This window comes from Peromyscus maniculatus, chromosome 5, assembly GCF_049852395.1.
Source record: "Peromyscus maniculatus bairdii isolate BWxNUB_F1_BW_parent chromosome 5, HU_Pman_BW_mat_3.1, whole genome shotgun sequence".
Lineage (NCBI taxonomy): Eukaryota > Metazoa > Chordata > Mammalia > Rodentia > Cricetidae > Peromyscus > Peromyscus maniculatus.
Genome location: NC_134856.1, coordinates 76,397,201 through 76,411,753, shown reverse-complemented (window position 1 = coordinate 76,411,753; position 14,553 = coordinate 76,397,201). Strand labels below are relative to the sequence as shown.

The 14,553-nt window shown below is 40.5% G+C and overlaps 1 non-coding gene across 1 annotated transcript; it reads left to right on the top strand.

Annotated features, from left to right (window-relative positions):
- Nucleotides 1–2,651: 2,651 nt before the first annotated feature.
- Trnay-gua (transfer RNA tyrosine (anticodon GUA)) lies at nucleotides 2,652–2,740 on the top strand. Its single transcript is given in 2 exon segments — nucleotides 2,652–2,688; nucleotides 2,705–2,740. It is a non-coding gene; the product is annotated as a tRNA-Tyr (tRNA).
- Nucleotides 2,741–14,553: the final 11,813 nt, after the last annotated feature.

Below are 14,553 nucleotides of genomic sequence, written 5' to 3'. Positions count from 1 at the left end.
TTAGATCACAGTGAGTTGTCTCATCTCACAAAATAATGAACAGCTCCTAGGAATGACAACTGGCATTGGCCTCTGGCCTACACACACATACACACACACACACACACACACACACACACACACACACACACACACACACAAATATGCACCCCACCCCAAACATATGAACATGCACACACACCTGCACTAAATAATAATTTTTAAAAATAATGTGAATGAAATGAAGGAATGTCCATGCAGAGAATGCAAAGGACCCACAAAGTAATGAGACGTGTAAAGGCAAAGGTTATGAGGTTGTGCTTTAAGAGGGCCTGATTCACGGTTGGTAAGAAGTCAGATAGCTGGAAATAGAGACAGATACTAGGTATTGTATGGACCTTAGGTTTCATTCAAAGTGTCTTGGGAGATACTGAAGAAAACAGAGAAAATGATAAACAAGAAAATGGTGCAGTCTGAATTTTTTTTTCTGGAATGGTTTTAAAATATTCAATTAAGCTACGAAGAGAATTAGAATAAAATTAAGTCTCAAAAGTACAACTGTATTGTAAAAAAAAGTTACAGACATTATTGGCGTAGTTTGAATGAGAACAGCCTCAGATGCTTGAATGTTTGATACACAGTTGGTGGAACTTCTTGGGAAGGATAAGGGGGTGTGGCCTTATTGAAGGAGGTGTTTCCCCGGGGATAGGGATTTGAAGTTTCAAAAGACCCAGTGTTCTCCCTGACTTCTGCTTATGGATCAAGATGTGAACTTTTGGATGAGCTATGCTCTGTCCTCATGGGCTCTGTCCCTCTGGAAATGGAAGTCCAATTAAACCTTTTATTTCACAATTTACTTTGGTCATTGTGTTTTGCCACAGCAGTAGAAAAGTAGCTAAGAAAGCTATAATAAAGATTTTAAATATTTTTTTTTTTTTTTTTTTGGTTTTTCGAGACAGGGTTTCTCTGTGTAGCTTTGCGCCTTTCCTGGAGCTCTCTTGGTAGCCCAGGCTGGCCTCGAACTCACAGAGATCCACCTGGCTCTGCCTCCCGAGTGCTGGGATTAAAGGTGTGCGCCACCACCGCCCGGCTTTTAAATATTTTTATACTTTATATAAAACTGTGTATTGTTGCCAAAATCTCAGAGACTAAAACTTCATATACCCATTAAGACATTTAAATCTAGTTAGCTTCAGTGTTTTACATTGTCTTATATGGCTCCAGTATCTGTATTTCATATGCTATGTTAGAATTCAGGGAACAGAAAGAGTCACTGACAATGGCATACATATATAAAAATGTAATGAATCCTATCATTTGTATGCTAACTTTTAAACAATAAAATAAATGTAAACAAACAAGTTAATGCCTTTTTTTTTTTAAAAAAAGAGAGACATGATATCCCTATGTTACCTAGGTTGACCTTGAACTTATTATGTAGTTCAAGCTGGTATCAAACTCTGGATCCTCCTGCTTCAGCTTTCTGGCACTGAGATGATAAAGGCAGCCCACCATCACTCCTAGCAGCTGCTGATGTCTTGATTTAAATATTAGGAGACATAAAAGAAGCCTGAGGGTGTAGCTCAATACTGCAGTGCTTGCAAGAATGCCTGAGGCCCTCCAATCAATCACCGATAGAACACACACACACACACACACACACACACACACACACACACACACACACACCATAAAAGAAACACTGGGTCCTATCTCTCAGACTGCACAGACTGCAGGGGTGCTGAGTTTGTGTCCAGATTCAGCTGTTACCACACCTAGGCACTTGATCCAAGCATTTTGGGTGGAAATTCTAGGAATCTATGGGTTATGGAATAAAGAACAGTGGTTGTTGTTATTATAAAACAATTTGACTGCATTAATAGTGCTGTTTAACCTTCAAGTTGTAAACAAAGATGACATATTTTCTCCTAGTGACATTTGATGTCAAGGCAGGGTTTTTTATCAGTGTTGTTTGCTAACATCTGGCGCTTTCCCTACTTTGGACAGATGAGTCAATTGTACTTCTAGTCCAGCTGTTGGAAACCTACTGAATAGCTTTGATCAATGACTTAAGAATATGAAGGATGCATGTGACTTCTGGGCCAAGTTTCTAATTGCTGTGATAAGACCTTCTGGAACATTCTCCTTTAGCATCGTGACAACATTTGGGATAATGCTCTCAGTTAACCGGAGTTTCTCCTTGCCACCACTAATCAATGCTTCATGGTGATAAGCCCTCAGTACTTCATTCCATCTCCATCCACTGTATCTGTCAAGAGAGAACACATCCAAACATGAATATACTCAAATTTGTTTTTTTTTTTTTTTTTTTTTTTTTTTTTGATTTTTCGAGACAGGGTTTCTCTGTGTAGCTTTGCGCCTTTCCTGGGACTCACTTGGTAGCCCAGGCTGGCCTCGAACTCACAGAGATCCGCCTGGCTCTGCCTCCCGAGTGCTGGGATTAAAGGCGTGCGCCACCACCGCCCGGCAGTATACTCAAGTTTGTTAACAGACCATTTCACTTACCTCTTGAACTATTTTAATTGACAGCACAATAATGAGACAAACAAAAAACAGAGGAATGGATAGATCAAGATATATCCTATATCATATCTATATAATGAAACTGTTAAAAATAAATTAAAAATTAATTTTAAAAACTCAGAGCGGAGCCTTCGATAACTCAGTTGGTAGAGCGGAGGACTGTACTGGAGTAACCATGGCAATCCTTAGGTAGCTGGTTCGATTCCGGCTCGAAGGGCTTCATGCGCTATTTTGCCTGGCATTGGTGGCACACGCCTTTAATCCCAGCACTTGGGAGGCAGAGCCAGGCGGATCTCTGTGAGTTCGAGCCCAGCCTGGGCTACCAAGTGAGCTCCAGGAAAGGCGCAAAGCTACACAGAGAAACCCTGTCTTGAAAAACCAAAAAAAAAAAAAAAAAACCCTCAGATAACCTCAAACCCCAGCAAGTCCTGTAAGAGATCAACTAGGAGAATATATATAATATAATGGTAGCTGTTCAAAGAAAGGTGACACTCTTAATTTTTAAATGACCACAGAACAAGGACCTAGTTTTGGCTTCACTTTTTGATTATTTACTACTATTCCATCACATATAATGTTCCATAACATGATCTGAGAAGAATTATGATGCAATGCTGACCTCCACTTCAAAAAATAAAAAAAATAAAAAAAAGCAACAAAACACAAGAGATGAAAAAAAGCAAGCAAGATGGCATAGAAAAATTGTGGAAAGCAGCCTCTGAATGGTCCCTGATGAATCATGACTTGTAAAATGTCCATCCCTTGGGTGGGCTGATCTCACAGTTCATGTCTAATGAGTGTAAGTGAGAACTATGGCTGCCATTTTTGATGTTAATAAAAAACTATGGCTTCCTTCCTTGGCTTCTCTGTCTTGTCATGGTGTGCACCTGCGCTGAGGAAAACCATCTACCATGGTATGGACTGCCCGATGAAGAGGTGCTTATGGAAGGAACTTGCAAGTACTGTGAGCCAGATGTGGTGGCACACCTTTAATCCCAGCCCTTGGGAAGCAGAGGCAGGTGGATCTCTTGAGTTCTAGGCCAGCCTGGGCTACATAGTGAGTTCAAGATCAGCCAGAGCTACCAAGTGAGACTCTATCACAAAACAAAAACAATTTCTTTTAATGTTTATTAGTCTAGTTTTATGTCAATTTGATACAAGCTAAAGTCATCTGAGGGGAGGGAACCTTAATTAAGAAAATGCCTCTATAAGACTGGGTTGTAGGCAGGCCCATAAGACATTTTCTTAATTAGTGATTGTTGGGAGAGGGCCCAGCTCATTGCGGTTGGTGCCACCACTGGCTGGTGGTCTTGGGTTCTATAATAAAGCAGACTGAACAAGAATTTCCCAACGTAGCCTTCCACTCAGGGACCACAGAAACTGAGTAGTGATAAATATTTGCTGCTTGAAACTGTGAAGTCTTCTGGTAATTTATATAGAAATAGATTACATACAGCAGTATGTTAAGTATGTTTTAAATATAATGCCAAAAATACTGATGCAATTCCTGGGAATGCACTTTAAAAGCTTCTGGGCTAAATCCAATTATTGAAAAGGAAACAGTTCCTTTAGGTAAATATATAAGACCTCATGTCAAAGAGCAGAATTTCTTGATAATACCAAAATATACTGGCCAGTACCAAAATACATGAGTAGCTATCAAAATAGACTGTAAGGACTGTTAGTACTTCTCAGTATATATGTACCTTCTTGATGAGTTTTGTCCAGTGGACTGTGAGTGGAAGGATTTTACTTCCTGGTCAATTTCTGCCTAAATATGCTGGCTATACCCTAATTCAGAAAATAATGAGCTCCTAAAATGAAAGATGTAATAAGAGATAACCTTGTGCTCCAATAAGCACTCCAACTTCACATGCTATTTGTTACCATAGTACACCATGCCTATCATGTCACACACAACCAGTGAGGGTCACAATGTAAAGGGCAATGGAACAGTAGTGGTGCGGCTTTGCACTAGTTACTTTTCTTGTTGTTGAGACAAAATACTGAACACAAAGCACTATAAGGCAGGAGGGGTTTGCTGTGGCTTATAGTTTAAGGGAACCATCTATTGTGGTAGGAAAGGCATGACAGAGTCCGTCGTGGGAATATGCAGTAGGGAACCCTCATACCTCCACAGACCAGGAAACAGCAAGGAGCATGCCAACTCGGAGCTGGCTTTACCTTTTTTCCCCTATTTTTATTCAGTCTTGGACTCTAGCCCATAGCATGTACTGCCCTCATTTAGGGTGGATCTTTGCTCTTCAGTTAATTCTTTCCAAAAACACCCTCTAAGACATGCCCAGTGGTGGGTCTCCTGGGTGATTACAAATTCAATCAAGTTGACAATGAAGATTAGTCATCCTGGGATTCGACAGTGTAGTCTGAAGTTTTCCTGTGTCCTGCCAGGCCCCAGCAGTTCCGTAGCCTGCTTATAAAATAATCACTCAGAAGCTTATATTAATTATAACTGCTTGGCCATTAGCTCAGGCTTATTACTGACTAGCTCTTATGCTTAAATTAACCCATAATTCTTATCAATGTTTAGCCACATGGCTTGATACCTTTTCTCAGTTCTGCCTTGACATCTTGCTTCCTCTGTGTCTGGCTGGTGACTCCTGACTCAGCCTTCCTCTTCCCAGAATTCTCCTTATCTGCTTGCTTACCCTGCCTATACTTCCTGACTGGTTACTGGCCAATCAGCGTTTTATTTATCAACCAATCAGAGCAACACACATTCATAGCATACAGAATGGCATTCCACAGCACCACAGACTTTCTATATATGGACACAATACTACTGGCCCAGTTTTTAGGATGTTTTATGTCCCACTTTGCTCCCCACCATCACCAATAACACAAGTACTCATCACTTCTACCACGATCTAGCTAAACAGCTGGGAAGGGTTGAGATGCAATCTATGCCCACGGGAATGGATGCTGCTTATATATTCTCATCATTGTCCAACTCATCTTGGCAATCAGTTTACTTATATTGAGATTTCTACATTTTAGTGTCTTACGTGCTTGTTTATTTTACTTTTCTATTGTGGAAAAATCTTTTTGTATACCGTAAAGAAGCGTCACTCTGATTGGTTTAACAAAAAGCTGAACAGCCAATAGCTAGGCAGGATTTCCAGACACAGAGGATGCTGGGAAGAATAAGGGGAGACCAGAGGAGATTCAGAGCAAGCAGCATGGCATTACAAAGTAAAGGTAACCAAGCCACATAAAAGAATGTAGATTAGAAGATATAGGCTAATTTAAGTTGTAAGAGCTAGCCTAAGCTACTGGCCAAGCTTTCATAATTAATAATGAGTCTCCATGTTGTGATTTGGGAGCTGGCTGGTGGGACACAGTAAGACTCACTATACTTTTTTTTCTTTTTTCATCAAAATAGGGTCTTGAGGATCCCATGGCTATGTAGCTGAAGGTGACCTTTAACCCTCTTCTTCCTGCCGCCACCTTGGGACTTACAGGGTAGCATTGCCAGGCTGAGTTTACATAGTGTTGGGGACTAGATAGAGGGTTTCCTGCGTGTTAGGGAAGTAGTCTATAAACTGAGCTATAGCCTTAGCCCTGATTGTTTTTCATATAGTAGGCACATGTACTTATTTTTCTTATAGTCTATGAACCTGTGGTTTTCCACAGTCCTTTAGAAAATGACAAATAGCAAGAGCAGACTTAGATGTACATACATAACCACACTCTTCACTAAATAACAGCTTTCTTTTTAGTATTGTAGATTAGTTTGAAAATAGACCAAGATGTAGTATGGGCCTTATTTATTTATTTATTTGTTTATCTATCATCTATCTATCTATCTATCTATCTATCTATCTATCTATCTATCTATTTATTTTTGAGACAGGGTTTCTCTATGTAGCCTTGTCTGTCCTGGAACTCTCTCTGTAGACCAGGCTGGCCTCAAACTCAAGGAGATCCTCCTGCCTCTGCCTCCTGAGTGCTGGGATTAAAGGCATACACCACCACAGCCTGGCTCTGGGCCTTCTGTTTTATTCTTAAGATTTTCATTTGTTTGTTTTGTTTTTGTGGCAGGGTCTCACTAGCTCACCTAGGCCTTAAACCCTGGATCCTCCTCTTTCAGCCTCCCAGGGTTGGGATTACAACCTACCTGGTTATTTTAACTTTTGTCTTTTATGCCACACCTACAACCAGGTTCCTAGACACACCTCTTTGATGAAGGAGGTGGGGGAAATGCCGCTGATGTCACTTTTGTAAATGCAGCAACCTCTTTCTGTCAACTTATGCTCACCCTGTGAAAGTACATCAAAGCACCTGTATTTATTTCTTCAAAAATAATAACCCATTCAGCAAGCATTTATTCAGTGCCTAAAATCTGCCAAGCCCCATAGTAATTGTTAGATACACAATGATCAAGAAGACGTGGCATTGGTCTTCATGGACAAGAGTGGCCTGAAAAAAACCATTGGTGGGGCCAGTGAGGGGTGTGTGTGTGTGGCTACAGAGGAATGTGGGACAGTAATGCTGTGTCAGGGATGAGGGAAGAAAGCAAGTGAACGACTCTGCAAACATGATTCCTGTGGGTACTTATTTTGGTGTTAGAGGGCATAGGGCAGGTTCAAGGCTGAGAGTAGTATGGCTCTGAGATGTGGACGAGCTGAATGCATTGAAGGCACCAAATTAACCAGTTTGGGAAGAGGCAGGAGGAGGATCTTCCAGAGCCTAACCTTGACTCCAACATCTTCTGGTCTGTGGGAAAGAGACTTTCTGAGAAGTGACTTACACATTCATCCAGAAAAATAAGATGTTTTCCTTCCTGGTTTTTACTTTGTCCATATTCTGTAAAATGGATGTGATCAAAGGTATTATTTTCACTTCCCCTCAACCTTCACTGATGGCTGAGCTTATTATATTTGGCTCGCACACCCCATTCTTGGCCTTTCTATTTACTTAAAATCATCTGCAACACATTAACATGTCAGTGAACTTGAGAGGTTAATCACTCAAGCTCAAGCTTGAGGCAGTTATAGAATATATTCTGTAGTATGGATATGTTTAATTTTTTGGAGAACATTTTAATCAAAGAATTTACTCAAACTCTTTGCAAAAATTATTATTAGAAGGCCATGAGTGTGTATCCTCTTTTTGACCCTGGTTGCATTTGGTCTCAAACTGTAGCCAAAACACAGTCTTTCATTTTGCCTAATTTTCATCCTAGAACTCGTGAAGCCACCAAAATGTCCTCTGTTCTATACAACTCTGCCCGTGGCTTGGAAATGAACCAACTGGACTATTTTTGAATGAGTCTCTTTGCTAAAGCAAACCATAGAGTAACACTAGACTATGTTCTTGGATGACAGTCCATCACTGGCAAAGCAAAGTGGCCTGAAACAAGGAGGCTGCAGGTGCCACCAACCACATCCTAGGTGCCAAGAGTGATTTGTGGGAAGAGGCTGCTTTCTCTGTGCTCATCTGTGTGTTGTGGCGGGACACCCTGTACAGCAGCTCATTTATCAGGAAGTAGCACCATTCGCATCTACAATGTTTGCAATTAGGGCCTATTAGGGCTGATTGAAAGTGAAGCATCAGAGGTGTTATGCAATTTGAAAGAAGAGAAACAACATCTGGAGGTCTGTCATCTTGGTGGGAGCCAGTATTGAAAGCCTAGGGCCCAGTCAATGCCAGCTTTTGTAAACAAGAAGCAAGTTGTGGGGCCATTTCTGTAGAGATGGGATTCTGCAAAACTTTATACATCACAACACCAGTTGTATTGATGGGGTGCCACAGGGATCAAGGCAAATGTCTATGTGTGAAAACTTGCCACACCCTGTGAAATGGTATTACTGTCATTCTGGGTTTACAGTTGAGGGTTCCTCTGTCTGAAGGGAAGGAGTGCATAAACAACCAGAACAGTGAGCAGGGATGGGGAAACTGAGGCTCGAGTGACTGGTAAGAGATGACAGTGGAGTGAGTCTAGTGGTGTCTGCCTGGAACCTCAGCACGCAGGAGGCTGAGACCAGCTCAGGCTACAAAAAACCAAAAATGGGCTTAAGCCTTGGGCCTTCTGCTTCATTCCCCACCCATCTCCATTGTGTTAGCACGTTTACAGTTTGCAAACAGCCAGGGACTAAGGACTGGGAAGTTCTGTGAAAAAGTAAGGGGCAGGGCTGGATTAATGTAAGAGGATTAGATGCTTGCATTTATAGGATTTATTATAAAAATGAGATGCTTGGATATCCTCAGATATTTTCTGTTATTGCTGTCTACTGCCTGAAATGCTAAAAATCTTAAGCCTTTGGCCTTAATCTGATCAAAATAGATATAGACTTTTTTCTTTCTGTTAAAATGCAAGAAGTTTATATCTTAAAGGCCTAAATTTGGTTCTTATATTTGTAATTTGTATGAAAGGCAAGAGATCTGGGTACTAGGAAATGGGAGCACCTTGAGGCCACTTGATAGAAGAGACTATAAATAAGAAAGAGAATGACTGAATGGGAATGTTTACTTAGACTACAATATGAATGGTGCCCCTGGGAACAGTCTAACCACTAGGAGCAAAGTGTGTGTGTGTGCACATGCGCGCACTCAAATTTATGAGTTTGCTCTACTTTTACACTGGCTAATTTTAAGGAGCTTTGGAAACTTGAGCTGATCTACACATTTCCCCTAAGTCAAGTGGACTTAATAGTCTGTCTGTGTTATGACCACAGAGAATGTATATGACATCAATACTTGGTGTTATTCCATGTTGCTTAAAAATTGAAAACTGAACCATCAACCTCAGTAGCTCGTAAATATTTTCTTGAGCTTTGATTGGAATGTGAAAAATGGAAATATTTGCCTAGCATCAAAGTTATAAGAATTAGTCTTTAAAAAATCATTACTACAGGCAACCTGCTTTGAATTATTACTAAGCAGAAGAATGAAGGGCTGCTTCAGGGCCGGGTGACAGACAATGAAAGCTCTGTGTGCCTTTCTAGCCAGCATTTCTCATAGGGGGGTGGCAGGCATGCTTTTTTTTTGGTTTTTGCTTTTAGGTTTTTGTTTTTGTTTTTTTGAGACAGGGTTTCCTTGAGTAGCCCTGGCTGTTCTGGAACTAACCCTGTAGACCAGGCTGGCCTCAGACTCACAAAGATCCACCTGCCTTTGCCTCCTCCTGAGTGCTGGGATTAAAGGTGTGCACTACCACTACCCAGCTTTTGATTTTTGATTAATTTATTGAATTTCCTCTGTAGTTGCTCTGATGCATGGCTTAGTTACTGAGCATTCTATTTTCAGGGGCTTTCTATATTAGGATTCACAGAAAGCTGTCTAAAAATGTCAAGATATATGGATGCTTTATAATATTTTTAAGTGTTGACCATTTTGGATGAGAATTAAAAGCGATTCTAAAAGTGTGTGTGTGTGTGTGTGTGTGTGTGTGTGTGTGTGTGTGTGTGCGCGCACGCGCGCGCACATATGTGTAGCTTAGAGGTCAACACTAGATTTTATTCCCCAGGATCCATTTGCATTTTTTAAAGTTGAGACAGTCTCTTACAGAGACCTTGGACTTGTCAATAAGAGTAGGCTACCTGGCTCGTAAGCCTTGGGGACCACATTTAATCCCCCAGCACTGTGATTACAAGCATCCACCACCATCCCTAGCTTTTTACATGGGTGCTAAAGATCGAACTTGTACTTGAGTGGTAAGTACTTTCCAACTAAGATATCTCCCTAGCTGGTTGAGGACTGTAATGTTTAAGATGGTTCACCCACTTCCCCTAGTGCTGATATCTAATGTTCCCGGATGGAATGTGTATCTCATTTGCCCATGCTTCTTGAGGGTTCCATGTCCTGTGTGAAATGCCCCTTTATCAAAACATGTTTTACAGCCAGATGTCAGAGTTAGACTTCCTAGGACTGGAAATCTGGCTCTGTGATTTCCTAGGTTCTCTACCCTGGGAGACTTACTTAATTTTTGTATCTCAGGTTTGCTCTATTATTACCAAATGTGAATGGAACCAATGTCTACCTTGTTGAATTGTAAAAATTAAATGAGATAATGGCACTAGAGTTAAGTCGGTAAATGAGAGTTCCAGGAAAGAAGCTCTCTGCAAAGGCTAGCTGACTATTGAAAACTTCAACAACTGTGGAGAGTTTGGAATGTTGTGATCCAATTGTACCTAGTGACAATTTCGTTGGCTCTCTTTAGCCCCTACCCTAGAGAGCCATTCCTTGCTTGTTTAATTCTGATAAACACATAAAAACACCTGAAATGTATTAACTTAATAAAATGCCATTCTTCACCAATGGAAAGGCTACTTAATGTTTCCACCAATGTATTTTTTTTAATGCACTGTTTTATAACTTTCTTTGTTCTGTTACTATAAAAATTCATGAAACTGCTTCCATGTTGGAACATGGAATCTGAAGTAACCTATCTTCATGTTTCCTCAGCCATTGTTACTCACTCAAATTTGGCTCTAGAATTACCTATCTTGTACTCCTTTTGAAGTGAGAGCTGTGCTTTCTGTGTGGACAGAGCAGAAGCTCCAGCTCCGGGAAGCTGCAGCTCAGCTATCCTCTCCCAAAGAGCCAACTGAGAGGCAAATGGTTCTCAGCATGTATAAGTACTGCCAATTGATGATGATGATGATGATGATGATGATGATGATGATGAAGAAGATAGATAGATAGATAGATAGATAGATAGATAGATAGATAGATAGATAGATAGATAGATATAGACAGACAGACAGACAATCGGACAGAGACAAAAGGTGATGAAGACAAAAACGGGACCACATTGGAAGAGGAGAAATCTAACTATCTGAAATGAAACGAGTCCTTAGGTCTGAAGTGATGGCTCAGTGGTTAAGCACACTTGCTGCTCTTGCAGAGCACCCACAGGGTGGGTCATAATCACCTGTAACTCCAGTTCCAGGGCTTCTGATGCCCTCTTCTGGTTTCCATGAGAACCAGGCATATACATGGTGTGCAGATATACATGTAGGTATAAAACACTCATACATACAAAATTAAAAAAAAAAGTCACCAGTGTTCTTATCTGTGTGTTCTATAGCTAACCAAAACAAAGGCCAGATTGGTGCTGTCCACCACAATAGTTCAGGTTGTCTGAGTCTGGCCATGACCTCCAGCTATTCTTTCAGGATCCACCCAGTACAGGGCAACTTTGCAACCATGAATATCTCCTGTTTAGGGAATAGTTTTGTTTTTAGTCTTAAAATGCACATAATTCAGACCTGTGGTTCCTGATTTCTAAAGTGTACAAGGGACCAGAGAGAGAAAAAGAAGGAAATGAAGCAAGGTGGCATCTTAGTCACTAATTGAATCCTGCTTCCTGTTCCCATAGCCCATCCATATCCCATTTCTATGGGAATTAGGTGGAAGGTAGAGCTCTTTGACAATAATGCATGTAAAGGGTGTACGTAGCATTGCGAGGCGTGCAGATCTTAACAAATATTTTTAATTCTATTGTTCTTTCCAGCTTGTTTTTCCTAACTTTCTATGTCTTTTCCCTACCCGACATTTCTTTATGGCATTTTCTATCAGAGATTATAACATTTCCTATCAGAGCTTCAAGGTTCTTTTCACTTCGAGCTTATGGGTTGTAGAACATATTTATATCTCAGGCACTGCAGTCATCTTCATTATTTCTCTATTTCTATGATAAAACACCACGGCCAAGTTAACTTATAAATGAGTTTAATTTCCTTCTGATTCTAGAGGGTGGTTGGAGCAACAGCTGAGAGCTCACATCTCAATCCACAAGCAGGAGGCAGAGAGCACTAACTCAAAATGGAGTCCTTTGAAACCTCAAAGCTCACCCCCAAAGACATACTTCCTCCAAAAAGGCTACCTTCCTAATCCTCCACTAACAGTCACCAACTGTTACGTCAAATGCCCCAGATTTATGGGGTCAAATCTCATTCAAACCACCACAGCAATAGACATTCTGGCACCAACCATCCAAGGTGAGTAATATGTGGTGTCTTCTTTCACGTTATGGTCCTGAAACAAGGAAGAGGACATTCTTAGATAACTGTGCATTCGAACAAATACAGTAACCATGGTACACATGGGTAATACAGAGAGGGACTGGTCAAATTCTAACTGGTGAAATACAGTCTGGGAAGTGTTTCAGCCAGCTTAGGGTTTTCAATAGACCTTGTACAAGGACATTTTAAGTTGTGTAAGGGCACAGAGGCAAGAAGGTAAAATAGGAATTAGAAGTGAAGTAATCTAATGAGGTTGGAACTTAGGAAGTCATGTCTGGAAATGCAGCTCAGCAATCAGTGGCAAGAAAGCTAGGATATTATCTTGAGGATTTTGCAATTCACTTCCTGGAAATGAGAAAAACATAAAGGTGCAAACATCAGTCCCACCCACCCCCACTTCCCATCCTCTTCTCTTTCTCCTGTTCCTTCTTTCTCTGCACTACTAATAAAGGAGCTTCAGTAGAAGGCCTTATCAGCCCTACTAACCTTTCTCTCTGCCTTATCATTGGACTTCTGCAGCGCCAGCAAGCACTGCGAGTCCTCACATAATGTTATGTGGGCCCTACCCTCTGAGGTTATTTACTACCCAATGCACTCCTCACTACATTGATGTATTCAAAATGATAAATGCAAAGAAGCCTTTCTTTAGAATAAAGAGTCTAATGACTTCAGCGTCTTCCATGATTAGTTTTGAATAAACACCTGGTACATCAAGTTTGCCTTTAGTCACATGTTGGTAATACAAACTCATTAGTGGATGATTGCTTTTATTAACATAAAATGGGAATTCTTTTGCAGTAGCATTCTGTTGGAATGCAAGCTAAGCACAAGTTTAAAGTAAAGATAGATGGGGAAAATGCATTTAGAATTCATAAAAACTAAGTGTGTTTCTGTTGAGATTTCTGTGTTTCCATGTGTAATTTAGGTATTAACCAGTACTATATTATAGTATACAAAATATAAAATGTCAAGACATTGATTAGGAGAACTCTGTTTAAGGTCATTAAATACAGCTGTATTTTGTTTGTTTTGTTATTTTATTATTTTGTTGTTTGTTGCGACACATTCACAACTCGCTAACCCAAGCTGACCTTGAACTTCCTTGTGATCTTACTGCTTCAAGTTTCCCGGGTGCTGTGATTAGGGATGTGCTGTGGAATAATCTTTTTGTGCACTGTGAAGATGTGTTGCTCTCATTGGTTTTAAAGAGCTGACTGATAAATAGCTAGGCAGAAAGAGTTAGGCAGAAAAGGTAGACTGAGAGAACTTGAGGAAGAAGAAGGGCAGAGTCACTAGCTAGATGCAGAGGAATCAGGACCTGTAGAGAATGAGGTAACAAGCCATGAGTCACATGGCAGCACGTAAATTAATAAATGTGGGTTAATTTAAGTTGTAAGAGCTAGTTAGTAACAAGCCTAAGCTGTCTGCTGAGTATTTATAATTAATAAGTCTCTGTGTTGTTTATTGGGGAGCTAGCAGTCCCAATGAGAAGCCCCATCTACAGGGATGTGTGCCAATATATCAAGTCTGGTACATTCTTTTGTGTGTTTGTGTGCATGGTGGGTAAGCATGCACATATGTACACAGCTGTTATTCCTTAGCTACCTTCCTCCTCTTCTTTCTTCTTTCTGATAGAGGATCTCTCAGTGGATCTGTCTTAGTAGGCTCACCAAGTAGACTAGTTTTATATGCATAATATTGGTGAATTGTCATGACCTATTTGTTTTGTTACTTTGGCTTGCTACATGTTTAATATACAGACTCATCTAAAACCAAAAGTCTGGCTACTGTAGATCATTCTTGGACCATTCAGAACAACTAGGCTGTCTGGCCAGTGATCCCTGAGGACCCATTAATTTTGGCCTCATCAGGAGGAATTACAAGTATACACCCCATGTCTGGTCTTTCTTCCTTTTCTTTCTTTCTTTCTTTCTTTCTTTCTTTCTTTCTTTCTTTCTTTCTTTCTTTCTTTCTTTCTTTCTTTCTTTCTTTCTTTCTTTCCTTCTTCCTCCTCTCCCTCCCTCTTTCTCTCCCCTCTCCCTCCCTG